The sequence below is a fragment of the Somniosus microcephalus genome, chromosome 9, assembly GCF_052327205.1.
Source record: "Somniosus microcephalus isolate GS21.2 chromosome 9, FLI_Smic_1.0, whole genome shotgun sequence".
Classification (NCBI taxonomy): domain Eukaryota; kingdom Metazoa; phylum Chordata; class Chondrichthyes; order Squaliformes; family Somniosidae; genus Somniosus; species Somniosus microcephalus.
Window position 1 is genome coordinate 138,489,308 of NC_140995.1, and position 14,750 is coordinate 138,504,057.

Consider the following 14,750-nt stretch of genomic DNA (forward strand, 5'->3'; position numbering starts at 1 on the left):
ACCCCATCCACCACCTTAAACATTCACTCCCTCCACCACCGGCACACCATGGCTGCAGTGTGTACCATTTACAAAATGCACTGCAGCAACTCGCCAAGGCTTCTTCGACAGCACCTCCCAAACCCGCAACCTCTACCTCCTAGAAGGGTAAGGGCAGCAGGCGCATGTGAACACCATCACCTGCAAGTTCCCCTCCAAGTCACACACCATCCTGATTTGGAAATATATCACCGTTCCTTCATCGTGGCTGGGTCAATATCATGAACTCGCTCCCTAACAGCACTGTGGGAGTACCTTCACATCAAGGACTGCAACGGTTCAACAAGGCGGCTCACCACCACCTCCTCAAAGGCAACTAGGGATGGGCAATAAATGCTGGCCTTGCCAGCGACGCCCACATCCCAGGAACGAATAAAAAAACAAGTTAAAGTAATCATTATGAAGAGATAGCTGTAGTAGTTCAAATGAGCTCCTAAAAGTATTCCATGAGGGAATCATAAAAAATTATTCCAGTGTCATTGATCCACTATTCTTAAGCAGTGAATTGATAGCAATTATATTATAAAGTAATATTTCACAAAAGATCATGAAATATTAGGAAAAGGGAATCCCAAAAAATAGAGAGAAAAGCAACATAGAAAATTGGGGGGGAATCTACTGAAATATTGGTCTAACTTTTTCACCACTAAATGTCAAAACTTACTTCATTCAGCAAGATACAATTTCTAACAGGTTTCTTTTTGCTTCAACTTCTTTACTTTCATGCATTTATATATATTTGTGAAAATAGCTAAGAGGTGGTGCATCGAAGTTAAAGCAAAAAAAGAGCATCGCGTTTCAAGCATGATGAAGGAATGATTGTATAAAATTGTGCTGCCTGATATATTCTCTTCATGGCAATCATTGCTATTTTTTTCCACAGTAGTGAAATCTCAACAAAGCAACCTTCTTCCTGAACAGAATACTGTATATTACTTGCTGCTGATGTCAAAAACTATAAAAGCTACGATGCTTGAAACAGCATGGAACTCGAATTTCATAACCTTTTAACATCATATCAGAGAGACTGTGCCATTAGTCCTCCACAAATAATGACTGGAACAGCCCCATAAGACTGACTGGTACTTACGGCCGACTCCACATTTATGCTAGGACTATAAGAGCTGCTGCAGCTGCTGCATGTCAACATTTAATCCAAAAAGTCGGCATAGAATACAAGTGGCAAAATCTGACACGTTTCTTCTCTAGTTTGAGGAACTCTACCAGACGATGCCCAGAAATCTGTCTCTGCTCTAAGGTCTTTGCACTGTTGCTCTGTAGCCGATGACTGGTGGTGTATATCAGAATGTGCCAGAGTAACTCAGCCACTGATTTATGAGGAAACCAATCGAATCCCACTCTGAGCCTTCCTTGACAGTGTGAATGAGATTAGGATTTCACCATATGAGTAATCACAGCTGAAAATCGACATTTCACCTCTGTACAATCCAAAGTTTAAACATTGTTAAAACAATATGCTCAATCAATGTTAATGAACTAAAAAACAGGATGGGGGCTAAGTTGGGCCATGTAGCACCTGTTTTTTAGGCACTGCGCAGCCAAATAAGACACGAAAATGGGGTCCGAGATGCGCGTGTACACTCCATCATGATACAGGGGTTTACACGCGCGCACCTAACATGACTGGAATAATAAAGAGAGGCCATGCATGTCAGGCCTACAACGACAGCCATGCTGCCACAAGGAACATTATAGAGCACACCATCGGCATCCTCAAGAAACGCTTCCGCTGCCTGGACCGTTCTGGAGGAGCCCTGTAGAACTCAGCTGAACAGGTATTTGTGGTAGTATTCTGCATGCTGCACAACCTCGCCATTATGACGGAACAGCCCTTGCTACCACCTATTGTATTGATTTCTTTGTGGGTTCAATGACGAGACATTTATGAAAGAGAATGTCTTTTAATCTAAAGTTTGTTTAACTAAGTTAACAGCATTACAGGAGACACCATCTTAGAGATCCATCTAAAACTAAACTAAAACTAAACACTGCCTCTGTCACATGCCCTCTGCTGGTAAGGCATAAATAATCAAACAGGCAAATATGCTGGTAAGGCATCATAAACAAACAGGCAAATACCATCACTATTTGCTGATATCATTACATCTCCCTTTCTTAAAACAAAAGTATTTTACTTTTATCTAACAACATGTTTTCTTTGTATTACCCTGCATTTTAACTGTAACACTTAATGAACTTACATTATCATTATCATTATCAAGGTTTTTTAACCTTGTTTTATGTGTTCACATGAAATATGTAAATACACTAGAACTTGAAGAAAGAATAAGATAACATTACTTCCTTCTATAACAATAGTCCTTAAACTTGCTCAATGAGTCTCTCAGGAGGCTTCACGTGTCTTGAGGATTTTCTGATTGATTGTCCTTGAATCTGAGTTGTTGCCTCAGATGATGAGTTCTCAGCTGTGTGATCAGGTTGTTCAACAGTATCAGTCTTTTGACCTGCTGTGGCTGGTCCCATGAGAAGATCCCTACGATTTCTTCGCAGAACAGCACCCTCATCTGTCTGAATGGTGTATGATCTTGGTTGGACTTCACTCAGGACGGTTCCCTTCTGAGTCCATATGTTTGTTTTGTCTTTGAACCTTACTTGGTCACCAGTGTGGAGTTCAGGTAGGTTTTGTGTTCCTCTGTCATAGTAGTACTTTTGCTTTTCTTTCTGTTGCTCTTTGAACTTCCTCACTTTCTCCCCCTCTTTTGTTTTCAGGAGGTTCTCCGGGATGGGTAGGTTTGACCTTAGCCGAAGTCCCATAAGGAGTTGGGCTGGTGACTTACCACACTCGAGCGGCGTTGTGCGGTATACAAGCATGCTCTGGTAGAAGTCAGTTCCACTGTCTTTTGCCCTGTACATCAGTCTTTTCACTGTCTGGACCGATTTTTCCACTAGTCCATTGGACTGTGGAAAGTGAGGACTTGACGTTGTGTGAACAAAGTCCCACTCTTTGGCAAAGTGTCGGAAACTTGCATTGTAAAACTGGGGTCCGTTGTCTGTGAAGACCTCGCTTGCCACGCCATGTCTGGAGAATATGGCTTTCATACATGTTATCACAGCATCTGCAGTGGTGGTGTACAGTCTACAACCCTCTGGATACAGGGAGTAATAGTCTGTGACTACAAGATAGTCCTTCCCTTGACATATGAATAGGTCAGCGCCTACCTTCTGGTAAGGTCTGTCTGGCGCTGGGTGTGGCTTTAGTGGTCCTACCGGATTGCTTGCTCGATATTTCAGGCATATTGTGCAGTTTGACACCTCATTTGTCACATCTTGGTTGATTCGTGGCCAGTACATCACTTCTCGTGCTCTTTTCTTACACTTTTCGATTCCCAGATGTCCTCCATGGATCCTTTTTAGCATCTCTTTTCTCAGACTCTTTGGGATAACTATTTTACTTCCTTTGTAGATGATGTCTTCGACCACTGATAGTTCCGCCCTGTAGTTCCAGTACTCTGCCATGTCAGGTGAGCAGTCTTGCTTCATGTTGGGCCATCCATCCAAGATGCTTTTCCTCAGTCGTCTCATTGTTTCATCTTTGTTTGTCTCAGTCTTTATGAGCTCCATTTTTGCATCTGCTATGGGCAGTGCACTTGTGATCATGTCCACGTAGGCGTTCACTTTTTCATTCATTTTGGTGTTTGCGGGCTCACTTGGGTCAACAGCTCTGGACAACGTGTCTGCTGTATACATCAGCTTACCCGGTGTGTACGCAACATTCAGTGTATAGCATTGCAGCCTGATCATCATTCTTTGTATTCTAAGCGGACAGCTATTTAGTGGCTTTTGGAACAATGCAAGCAAGGGCTTATGGTCAGTCTCTACACTGATTGCTTGTCCTGACACAAACTGGTGAAATCTTTCACAGGCGTATGTGATGCTGAGCAGCTCCTTTTCTATTTGAGCATATCGCGTCTCCGCGTCTGTCATTGAGCGCGATGCATATGCAATAGGTTGCCAGTAGTCATATTTTTGCAGAAGAACGGCACCGAGCCCACTCTGTGATGCATCTGATGATATCTTGCTGGGTCTCGCTGGGTCATAAAACCTCAGAACTGGTTCCTCTGTGAGCAGTTTCTTTAGATCGCTGCATGACTTCTCATGCTCATGATTCCATTCCCATTCTATGTTCTTTTCAGTTAGTCTTCTCAGTGGTGCCATCTTTTCTGAGAGGTTGGATATGAATTTGCCCATGTAGTTGATCATTCCATTAAACCTCTGCACGTCCTTTTTGCATTGTGGCTTTGGCATATTCTCAATGGCGGACACCTTTCTGGGATCTGGTCTGATGCCCTCACTGCTAAGGATATCTCCCACGAATGTCAGTTCTGTCACCCCGAGCTGGCATTTCTCTCTATTCAGCTTCAGGTTTGTTTTCCTTGTTGCTTCCAGCACTTTTTTCAGTCTCTCGTCATGCTCAGTTCTCGCGGTTCCCCATACTATGATGTCATCCATTGAGGTATCAACTCCCTTCAGGTGCTCATAGATCATATGGATAGTTTTGTGATACACTTCAGGAGCTGAGGCAATGCCAAATGGTAACCTTAGGAATCTGTATCTGCCAAATGGACTGTTGAACGTGCACAGTCTTGAACTTGCTTTGTCCAGTTTCATCTGCCAAAATCCTGATGATGCATCTAACTTGCTGAAATACTTTGCATTTGCAAACTGTGACATGATTTCCTCACGTGTAGGAAGCTTGAAGTGCTCTCTCTTTATTGCTCTGTTTAGATCTCTTGGATCCAGGCAAATTCTGAGCTTTCCATTCTTTTTGTCCACAACGACGAGGGAACTCACCCACTCAGTTGGCTCATCTATCTTCTGAATCACGTTCAGGCTTTCCATCCTGTCCAACTCTGCCTTCAGTTGCTTTTGAAGAGCAAACGGATCTTTTCTGCATGGATGTTTGACCGTTGGCATACTTTTATCTACTCTGATCATGTGTTCTCCTGGAAGGCAGCCTAGACCCTTAAATAGGTCATTGTACTCTTTCATGAGTTCATCATAGACTGTCTCTCCTTCGCTTTCCACAACGAGGACTCTCTTTACCAGGTTCAGTCTCTCACAGGCTATTAAACCTAGTATGGCTTGCACATCCTTTGGCACCACGATTAATGCTAGCGTGTGCTCTCTGTCCTTGTGTGTCACTTTGACAATGCATCTTCCTTTCACTGGTATATCAGTACCTGAGTATCCTGTCACTTTCACTTTTATTCCATGTATCTTTGGTCTGGGTCTAATTTTCTTAAAATCAGTCTCTGATATCACAACTTGTGCTCCAGTATCCAATTTAAATGGAATGTGTATGTCATTCACTTTTAGTGTCAACATCCAGTCTCTTTTTTCTTTTTTGTTTTCAGACACAACATCTACATAGAACTCCTCTATCTCGCTTTCATCTACTGTATGGACCTTGCCTTGTTGCGCTTGGTTCTTACAGCAACGGGCATAATGGTTGTTTTTGTTGCAACTATTGCATGTTTTACCATATGCTGGACACTTTTTTGGTGGATGCTGTGTACCGCATCGACTACATGACCTTCGATTGCCCCTTTCATTTTTGTTCGCTGGGCACGCCTCTTTTTTCACATTGGCGCTCTTTTCGTTAAACGGTTTTTGTCCGTTCATTCTCACTGCATCCACGTTGCAGCTACTGTCACTGAACAGCTCCTTTGCCTGCGACTTCACAGTCTCTGTAGCCCTACACAGTGCTATGGCTTTTCCCAGGTCTAGATTTTGCTCTCTTAGCAGTCTTTCCCTTAGACCATTATCTGGAATACCACACACCAGTCTGTCTTTTATCAGCGAGTCTGTCAGTCCCCCAAATTCACACGTTTTGCTTCTGTTTCGCAGTTCAGTCACATACTGATCAATAGTCTCTCCCATTTTCTGTACACATGTGAAAAATCTGTGCCTCTCAAACGTCACGTTACGTTTAGGCATGCAGTAGGCCTCAAACTGTTCCATTATTTTATCCAGCTTCATTTTGTCTCCATCAGCAGCGAATGTGAAGTTATTATACACCTCCAGCGCTTCATCACCCACGACGTGTAAGAACACGGACGCTTTCATTTTATCACTTTTCTCGTCAGCTCCGATTGCTGCTAAATACAACTCCAAACGTTGATTGAACCTCCTCCAACTTTCAGCCACATTACCTGTCAACTGAAGCTTCGCCGGTGGGTGTAAACCTACCATTTTTCACTTCGTTAGCTATTCTCCAAAGGTAAGTTACGATGTGCTCTTTTGGCTTGCTAATATGTGGAGAGCTGATTTCACTTCAGATTTTTCCTCTTCATCTCTTTCAATCACTTCTGACACCATGTATTGATTTCTTTGTGGGTTCAATGACGAGACATTTATGAAAGAGAATGTCTTTTAATCTAAAGTTTGTTTAACTAAGTTAACAGCATTACAGGAGACACCATCTTAGAGATCCATCTAAAACGAAACTAAAACTAAACACTGCCTCTGTCACATGCCCTCTGCTGGTAAGGCATAAATAATCAAACAGGCAAATATGCTGGTAAGGCATCATAATCAAACAGGCAAATACCATCACTATTTGTTGATATCATTACACCTATCAGGCAAAAAGCTGGGGAGCAGGAGCACAAGGAAGTGGAGGAGGAGGAGGGAGTGCAAGAGGAAGTGGAGGAAGAGGAAGGGAGGATACAATGCAGACAGTCCCTTTCTGCCAGGGATCTATGTGACCAGATTATTCATGAGTGATACCAGTAACCTCAACCACACCTCCCCATTCACCAACAGTCCCACACTCCTTAGCTTTCCTCTATCACTGACCATCACACCATCCTCTTACTGACAACACAAAAATAAAACACACCAGAAAATGCAAATTCAAATCTAATTTTATAAATTCACTCATTAAATAATGCATACAAAATTAAACTAATCACTCTTGCGCGTTCCCTTCATGCCTCTTCCATGTGGCTTTGCCTATCCTAGTGCTCCTATGAAATGCTTCCCCAGTGATTGCAACATGGCTGCTGGAAGACTGCTGATCTGCAATTGAGGAGACTGCAGATGGCCTTGGGAGACAACCTCAAGCAGCTCGGGGTCTTTAGGGCCCGGCTGCAGACTGCACTATCTTGGCCTGGGCTGCAGCAGTCTGGGCTGGCTGGCTGATACGCAACAGCGGGGGCACTGGCAGAGTAGAAGGGGTGGGAGTACTAATGCAGTCATCTGTGTTAGATCCGGGTGTCTTAATGTTGTGTCCTTTCAATAATCAGACAAAGACTGCAGGGAACGATCAACAGGTGTTTACTGGATGAAGTTCAAACTGCAACTGACTGTACAGAGTGCCACTCAGGGCTTATATACAGGTGTGGTCACTGCCGGTACTACAGGATACAGGAGCTGTAAAAAGTAGTTCTCCCCCTTAAAAGGTACATACACTACAATTCCTCCCCTTTTAGATTAACAGTACCATAACACTCATTTAACAATTAAATATCAAACTAATTACAATTAACACTTTTAACATGCAACATTAACTGGAAATAGTCTATTTATAAATTCAGTCTTTGGGGAGGCTTCCTGATTCTTTCTGGATAACGCCTTTCCCGAGTGTCTCGCTCTTGGTGCAGAGGCGATTCTAACACCCTGTCGTCAGTTGATTCATCAGCTTCCAATGCTATTGTTTCTGAGGTAGATGCGACCTGTACGTCGGGTTCCTCACCAGGTACGTATGGCCGAGACATGGGGTTGACTCGTTCCTGTGACTCTAGGATCTGGTCAGCATGGCGTCTCACAATGTTCTCCCCAACATCCACTGTGTACATTAGTGGCCCCTGCCGTGTGCATATCGTTCCTGGTTGCCATTTCTCTGTTCGGTAGTCGCGGGCTAAGACTGGTTGCCCTACATTGAAGCTCCTTGTCGGCTTCTCATTGATGTGCTGGAATTGCTTATTCTCAACATCTCCTCGTACATTTGGTCTGAGCAAATCCAGACGAGATCTCAACCTTCGGTTAAAGAGCATCATGGCCGGGGCCTGGTTGGTGACTGTATGTGTCGCATTTTTGTAGGCTAACAGGAAATTGTCCACCTTATGCTGCAGTGGAATGTCGTCATCGCACATGGCCTTTACTGCTTTTTTAAAGGTTTGTACGAACCTCTCAGCAAATCCATTTGTGGCTGGATGATATGGGGCGGATGTGTAATACCTTACCCCATTCCTTTTCATAAGTCTTCGAAAATCTTCGGACACAAACTGTGGTCCGTTATCAGAGCAAATCTGCTCTGGCAAGCTGTTCCTGGCAAAAATGGTCCGTAGGACTGCAATAGTTTTCTCCGTGGTGGTGGAGGACATTTTGATCACCTCAGGCCATTTCGAGTGCGCATCCATGGCTATTAAAAACATTGAGTCCATGAAGGGACCAGCAAAGTCAATATGCACCCGTTGCCATGGAGATGAGGGCCACTCCCATGGGTGTAGAGGGGTATGTGGTGGTGCATTTTGGACCTTCTGGCATCCTGAGCAGCTCTTTGTCAGGTCCTCGATTTGCTGATCGATCCCCGGCCACCACACATAAGCCCTAGCAAGGCTTTTCATTTTCACCCCTCCCAGATGACCTTCGTGAAGCTCATTGAGCACTCTCTCCCTTAACTTGGGTGGAATTACCACTCGGGATCCACACATCAAGGTCCCCTGGCATACTGACAGCTGTTCTCTTCTGGATGAGAATGCTGGCAACAGTGAGTCGCCATGTGCTGGCCATCCCTCCACCGTCAAATCATATACCCGAGACAGTGTCGTGTCATTTCGGCTCTCTTTCTCTATACCAGCGTTAGTTACTGGCAAGCATTCAATTATAGTCGAATGAAATATTTCGACAGGATCCACTGCTGGTGCTTCCTCCGCAGTAGGCAGTGGCAAGCGTGATAGCCCATCAGCGTTTCCATGTTGTTTCGTGCCCTTATACTCGATATCATATTGGTGCGCCCCTAGAAAAAGGGACCATTTTTGCAGCCGTTGCGCAGTCATCACCGGAACGCCCTTCTTTGGATTAAAGATGGAGACAAGTGGTTGGTGGTCAGTCAGCAAGGTGAACTTCTGCCCGTGCAGATAATAATTGAACTTTTTCACTCCCCACCCTAGGCTGAGGGCCTCCCTGTCAATCTGGGCGTAGTTACGCTCGGCTGAGGTTAGTGACCAAGACGCAAAGGCTACTGGCCTCTCCGAGCTGTCCGGGAATTTGTGCGACAGCACCGCTCCAATGCCATAGGGTGATGCATCACACGCCAACCGAATTGGTAGTGCTGGGTTGAAATGAGCCAACACCTCTTTCGATGTGATCAATGCTTTGCTCTTCTGGAAAGCTCGTTTACATTCGTCACTCCACTTCCATGGTACCCCCGTTTGCAGTAGGGTGTTCAGTGGGTGTAGTACAGTAGACAAATTCGGCAACAACTTATGGTAGTAGTTCACCAGCCCGAGGAACGACCTCAGTTGTGACACATTTTCCGGTGCTGGAGCCTTGACTACTGCCTCAATCTTTTCCGGGGACTTATGTAACCCCTCTTTATCAATAACGTGGCCACAATACGAGATCTGCTCCTGGAAAAACTCGCATTTGTGGCGATTAGCTCGGAGCCCATATTCCTTCAATCTAGTGAGCACCTGCTCCAGGTTGGCGAGGTGATCACTGTCATTTTCGCCCGTGACCAGGATGTCGTCCAAATAACACTGGGTCCCTGGAATCCCTTGCAGGACTTGATCCATTGCCCTTTGCCAAATAGCCGGAGCTGGTGCTACCCCGAACACCAGCCGGTTGTATTGGTAGAGACCTTTATGAGTGTTGATCGTGAGGTACTGTTTCGAGGCTTCTTCTACCTCCATTTGCAGGTACGCCTGGGCCAGATCAATCTTAGTGAAGTGTTTCCCTCCAGATAGCGAGGCGAAAATATCTTCAATCCGCGGAAGCGGATATTGTACAGTGTAAAGGACTGGGTTCACTGTCACCTTGAAGGCCCCACAGATGCGAACCTTCTTTGGTTCCCCAGGCGTATTACTCAATGACCTCTTCATTACAGGAACGATGGGTGTAGCCCACTCGCTCCAGTCCACTTTGGACAGTACTCCTGAACGTTCCAAACCTTCCAGCTCTGCTTCGACGGCTGGGCGGATCGCATAAGGTACCAGTCTGGCCTTAAAAAACTTTGGGCTTGCATTTTCCTCTATTTTGATCGTCGCTGTTATGCCTTTTAGTGTTCCGTGTCCCTGCTGGAACACTTCTTGTGCGTCAGTTAGCATTTTTGACAGTCGTCCAGGTGTGACGTCGTCATCCTTTTTGGCATCTACAGTCAGTGCTTGTATGGAATGCCAATCTAGTTGTATCTTCCGGATCCATTCACGTCCTAGTAGTGGTGGTCCTCCATCTGGCAATACATATAGGTCCATTTTTGGTGTTTCCTTGCCGTTATATATAACGTTCACCCTTATTTTTCCTTTGGGGTAGACTTTTTGCCCCATGTACATCTTCAAGACAATCTTTGTATCTCTCAAGCGTATATGTGAGAATAGCCGCTTGTAGTCCCTTCGGTTTATGACTGTTAGGGCTGATCCTGTGTCCAATTCAATTTTCACTTGGACTCCTGCTATCTTGAGCGTGACCCAGATAGTTTGGTGACCCTCCGTTTTGATCACATTATGTAGTTTCAGACAACCCAGCTCCTTGCTTCCGGAGTCTGTATCACTCTTCTGTTCGTCTGAACTACTCTCCGTCACCTTATGTACCTTCTTGTACTTCTCCTGTGGAGATTTCTTGCTGCTGGTTTTCTTTCCCGACCTGCAGACTCTTGCTATGTGTCCTACTTTTCCACACTGTCTGCACACTTTGTCCTTGAACCAGCAATCATTATGGTCGTGTGTTGTTCTGCCGCAGCGGTAGCACTTCACTGTTCTGTATGACATTTCATTTGTGCCATATTCTTGCGGTCTCCGTTGTATCTCTGCAGCGCCCCGTGCGGCTGCTTCGTGTGATACTGCCATGCTGAAAGCCTTGTCCAGCATAAGATCCTTTTCTGATAGAAGCCATTTCTGGGTTCCTTCACTTTGAAGCCCACACACAAACTTGTCCCTTAAAGTATCTGCTAGTCCCGTTCCAAACTGGCAGTGTTTCGATAGCTTGCACAGTTCCGTTAAATACTCAGCATTACTTTCATCTTTATGCTGGTTCCTTTTGTGAAACTTAAATCTTTCTGCTATCAGCAGCGGTGTGGGGTTTAAGTGGTCCTGTAGGATTGACACTATGTTTTCAAAACCCTTTTCTACTGTCTTCTCTGGGGTTACTAGGTTTCGTAGTAAGCCATACGTTTTTGCACCCATTGAATTCAACAATACCAGCGCTTTCTTGTCATCTGGCACTTCATTCTCCTTGCAGTATACTTCTATGTGTTCAACATATGTCGTCCAATCTTTGACTTCATTGTCTAACGCTGTGATACTGCCACTCTTCGGCATTTTTGGGTGTGGTTAGACTGGCTTAAAATGGCGTCTCCCACGCTTTCCTTTCTTCCCCGCTGCGGCTTAAAATGGCGTCTCCCGCGCTTTCCTTTCTTCCCCGCTGCGGCTTAAAATGGCGTCTCCTGCGCTTTCCTTTCTTCCCCCGCAGTGGCTTAAAATGGCATCTCCCGCGCTGCTGCCAACGCCGCTCTCGGCGGTCCTCCTGGCAAATGGCGACGCCCTGTGGGCCTCGCGCGCTGCTCCTGCGCTGCTGCCAATGCCGTTCTCTGCGGTCCTCGTGGCAATGGTAGCACCTCGTGTTTTCCTGCGCGCCTCTCTCCCCCGTTGACACTGCTCGGCCCCTGAACACCGGCTGCGCTCTGCTCTCTCTCGCCTCTCTCCCCCGTTGACGCCGCTTGGTCCCGAACACCAGCTGTGCTCTGCTCTCTCTCGTTGACGCTGCTCGGCCCTTGAACACCGGCTGCTCCCCGTCTGCTCTGCCCTCTCTCTCTCTCCCCCGTCGATGCTGCTCGGCCCTTTCTGTGCCGCTCGGTCGGCTCTAGCCGCCACTGTCCGGGAAGGGTCTCCGCAGTACCTGTTGCCAGCCCGTTTCGCTGGACCACCGTGGCTGGAAGGCCAAGCCTGGCTCTCGACAGCCTCCCCTGCGATGCCCGTGCTTCTGGACTCGACCTCCTTATGCAGAGTTGCAGGTAGGTTCGAATCTTCTCGTCGCCAATGTTAGATCCGGGTATCTTAATGTTGTGTCCTTTCAATAATCAGACAAAGACTGCAGGGAACGATCAACAGGTGTTTACTGGATGAAGTTCAAACTGCAACTGACTGTACAGAGCGCCACTCAGGGCTTATATACAGGTGTGGTCACTGCCGGTACTACAGGATACAGGAGCTGTAAAAAGTAGTTCTCCCCCTTAAAGGTACATACACTACAATCTGGAGAAAGGACAGCAGGCTTGTACTCCATGGAGCCATAGCCACTCTTCCAGGGCGGCATCTCACAATCCTACTTATCTGTTGGGGAACAGATTGATGGAGTGCTGTGATGCCCTGGATGCCTCTTTGAACAGTGCATCCAGACTCATTATGGCAGAAGTCTGAGCTTGCATGACACCAGTCTGAGCTTCCATTGTAGCACTCAGACCTTTCGTGGAAGCTACTTGTGCTGCAATGGAAGCTGTGACATCAGCCATCAGACACTGCATCATGGTGAGTTCCACAGATGTGCTGATGGAGGTGACCACCCATTCCATGTTGGAAAGGATGGGCTCCAAGCTCTGCGCAAAGCCCTGTGCCCAGTTGGAGCATGGCGCAGTTAGACTCCTCCATGTTCCTTGACTTTGTCTGGAGGCTTTCTGGCATGCATTCCAGTGAACCAAGCATTTGGTTGTGTACACCCATCAGCCTTCTTCTGTCGCCTGGCCCATTTAAGTCCTCATTTGACTCCTCTGCAGCTGAACTAGTGTGTGAGCTCGCCCTCCAGCAAGCTGGCACCTGCACTATGCTTTGCCCCAGCCCTGGCTCCTGCAAAGTTGTGCCCAGTGTCTCACCATGTGCAGATCCTTCCTCTGTCCTAGCCTCTAAAATACGTGCAGTGCCAGTATCTGATCTGCTGTTCGCGAGTGTAAGATCGAGTGATGGTGTCTCTTCATTGTCCAATGCCGTCAGTGGTGACAGTTTCATCAATGCCCCTTCCCATGATGGCCAGCACCGCCTCCTCCATGGGGGTTTTAAACGTCCAGGCGCACTTGTCCTCCTCCAGTTCTTTGTTGCTGCCTCCTGTTATGCACCACCTTCTCCTGCAAGAAAGAAGGAATTGTGTCAGTGAGTGTCCTGCAGTATGTTTGTATGACGTGGCTGTCAATGTTGAATAGCTACCAGTGTGTGCGAGCTGTGAGTTGTGGGTGCGAGGCTTGCAACAGTGCTAAATGTGTAAGGATGAGATAAACCCTATGAATTGAAGGGCTGAATACTGATTGATAGAGATTGTTGGTAGATGGGTGATGGGGGTGTAGAGAATTGAGCAGTGGCTGAGGCTAGTGGTGCAGTTGGTAGGATATGCCATTTGAAGTCAAACTCACTCACCTTGAGAACTCGTGTCAGATCATTAAACGTCTTCCTGCACTGCATCCATGTTCTTGGAGCTATACTCCTGGCATTGGTCTCTGCCATTAGTTCTTCCCACTGCCTCCTGAGCATATGCCTGGAGGGCCTCCTGCCCCCTTGCGGATACAGGATGTCTTTCCTTCTCTCCACCTCTTGCACAAACTGCCAGTGCATTGTCAGTAAACCTTGGTCCATATTCTTTCACATGTTCAGCCATTCTTCAATCTTTTACTTCACAGATTTAGTTCACAAAGGACTCCCACCACTTCTTCCAGCCACAATGCACCTCCCCTTTAAGAGGTATAGGCTGCCTTTAAGTAGCGCTAGCCACCCGCGATATCAGGCCCCCTGTTGATACTTGCAGCCAATGAACAGTGTGGGTAGGGCAGTCTGACAACAGCAATCATTTAAAACAGCAGGCAGCACCAATTTAACATGCTGCCTGCAATGCAATGAATGGGCATGGTTCAATTCTGTACCACGATCCACATGCTCATTTTTGTGGGTTATCCAATTTAACCCCCAGTATGTACTAATTACATAATTAGCAATTGATTTGCTCTGTGTTTTGTGTCAGCTAAGTGAATGAGACAGGAGGAGGTCAGTGTGTGTGAGCTAGGAGCACTTGCCTAAGGAAGATGGGCCTAGAAATTCAGTAAGGCCCCGCCAGGTCTTTAGCGCCCGAAATTTAGCGCTCGCCCGGATTCCCGTAGCGCCCGCCTGAAATTCAGTTGCGACGGGCCAAGACGGAGGCGGGCGCTATTGCAGGGTTTGGCCGCCTCGCTTGGGGCGATGAAAGTCTATTTCAGGCGTCCAGCTGCCGCTGCGCCACCCGATGCGGTGCGGCAGGCTGGGGTACTGCAGGCCTCCTCCTTCTCTTAAGGAGGAGCTGCCTGCAGCCGTGAGATCGCCGCTGGATTCCCCCGGCAAATGAGCCCGGCACCACGGAGAAGTGCCGGGCTCGCGGGAGTCAGACAGCAATGCCGCGGGGGGGTGGTGCAGGAGTCCGGGGAGGGAGGTGCGGCCATGCGGCCGCCGGGAAAGCGGCCGGCCGCCCCTCCACCTTTATGCGCCGGCCTCTCGGAG

General features: G+C 46.9%; 1 pseudogene; it reads right to left on the reverse strand.

Annotated features, from left to right (window-relative positions):
• Window positions 1-6,991: 6,991 nt before the first annotated feature.
• LOC147112718 (uncharacterized) lies at window positions 6,992-13,241 on the reverse strand (annotated as a pseudogene).
• Window positions 13,242-14,750: the final 1,509 nt, after the last annotated feature.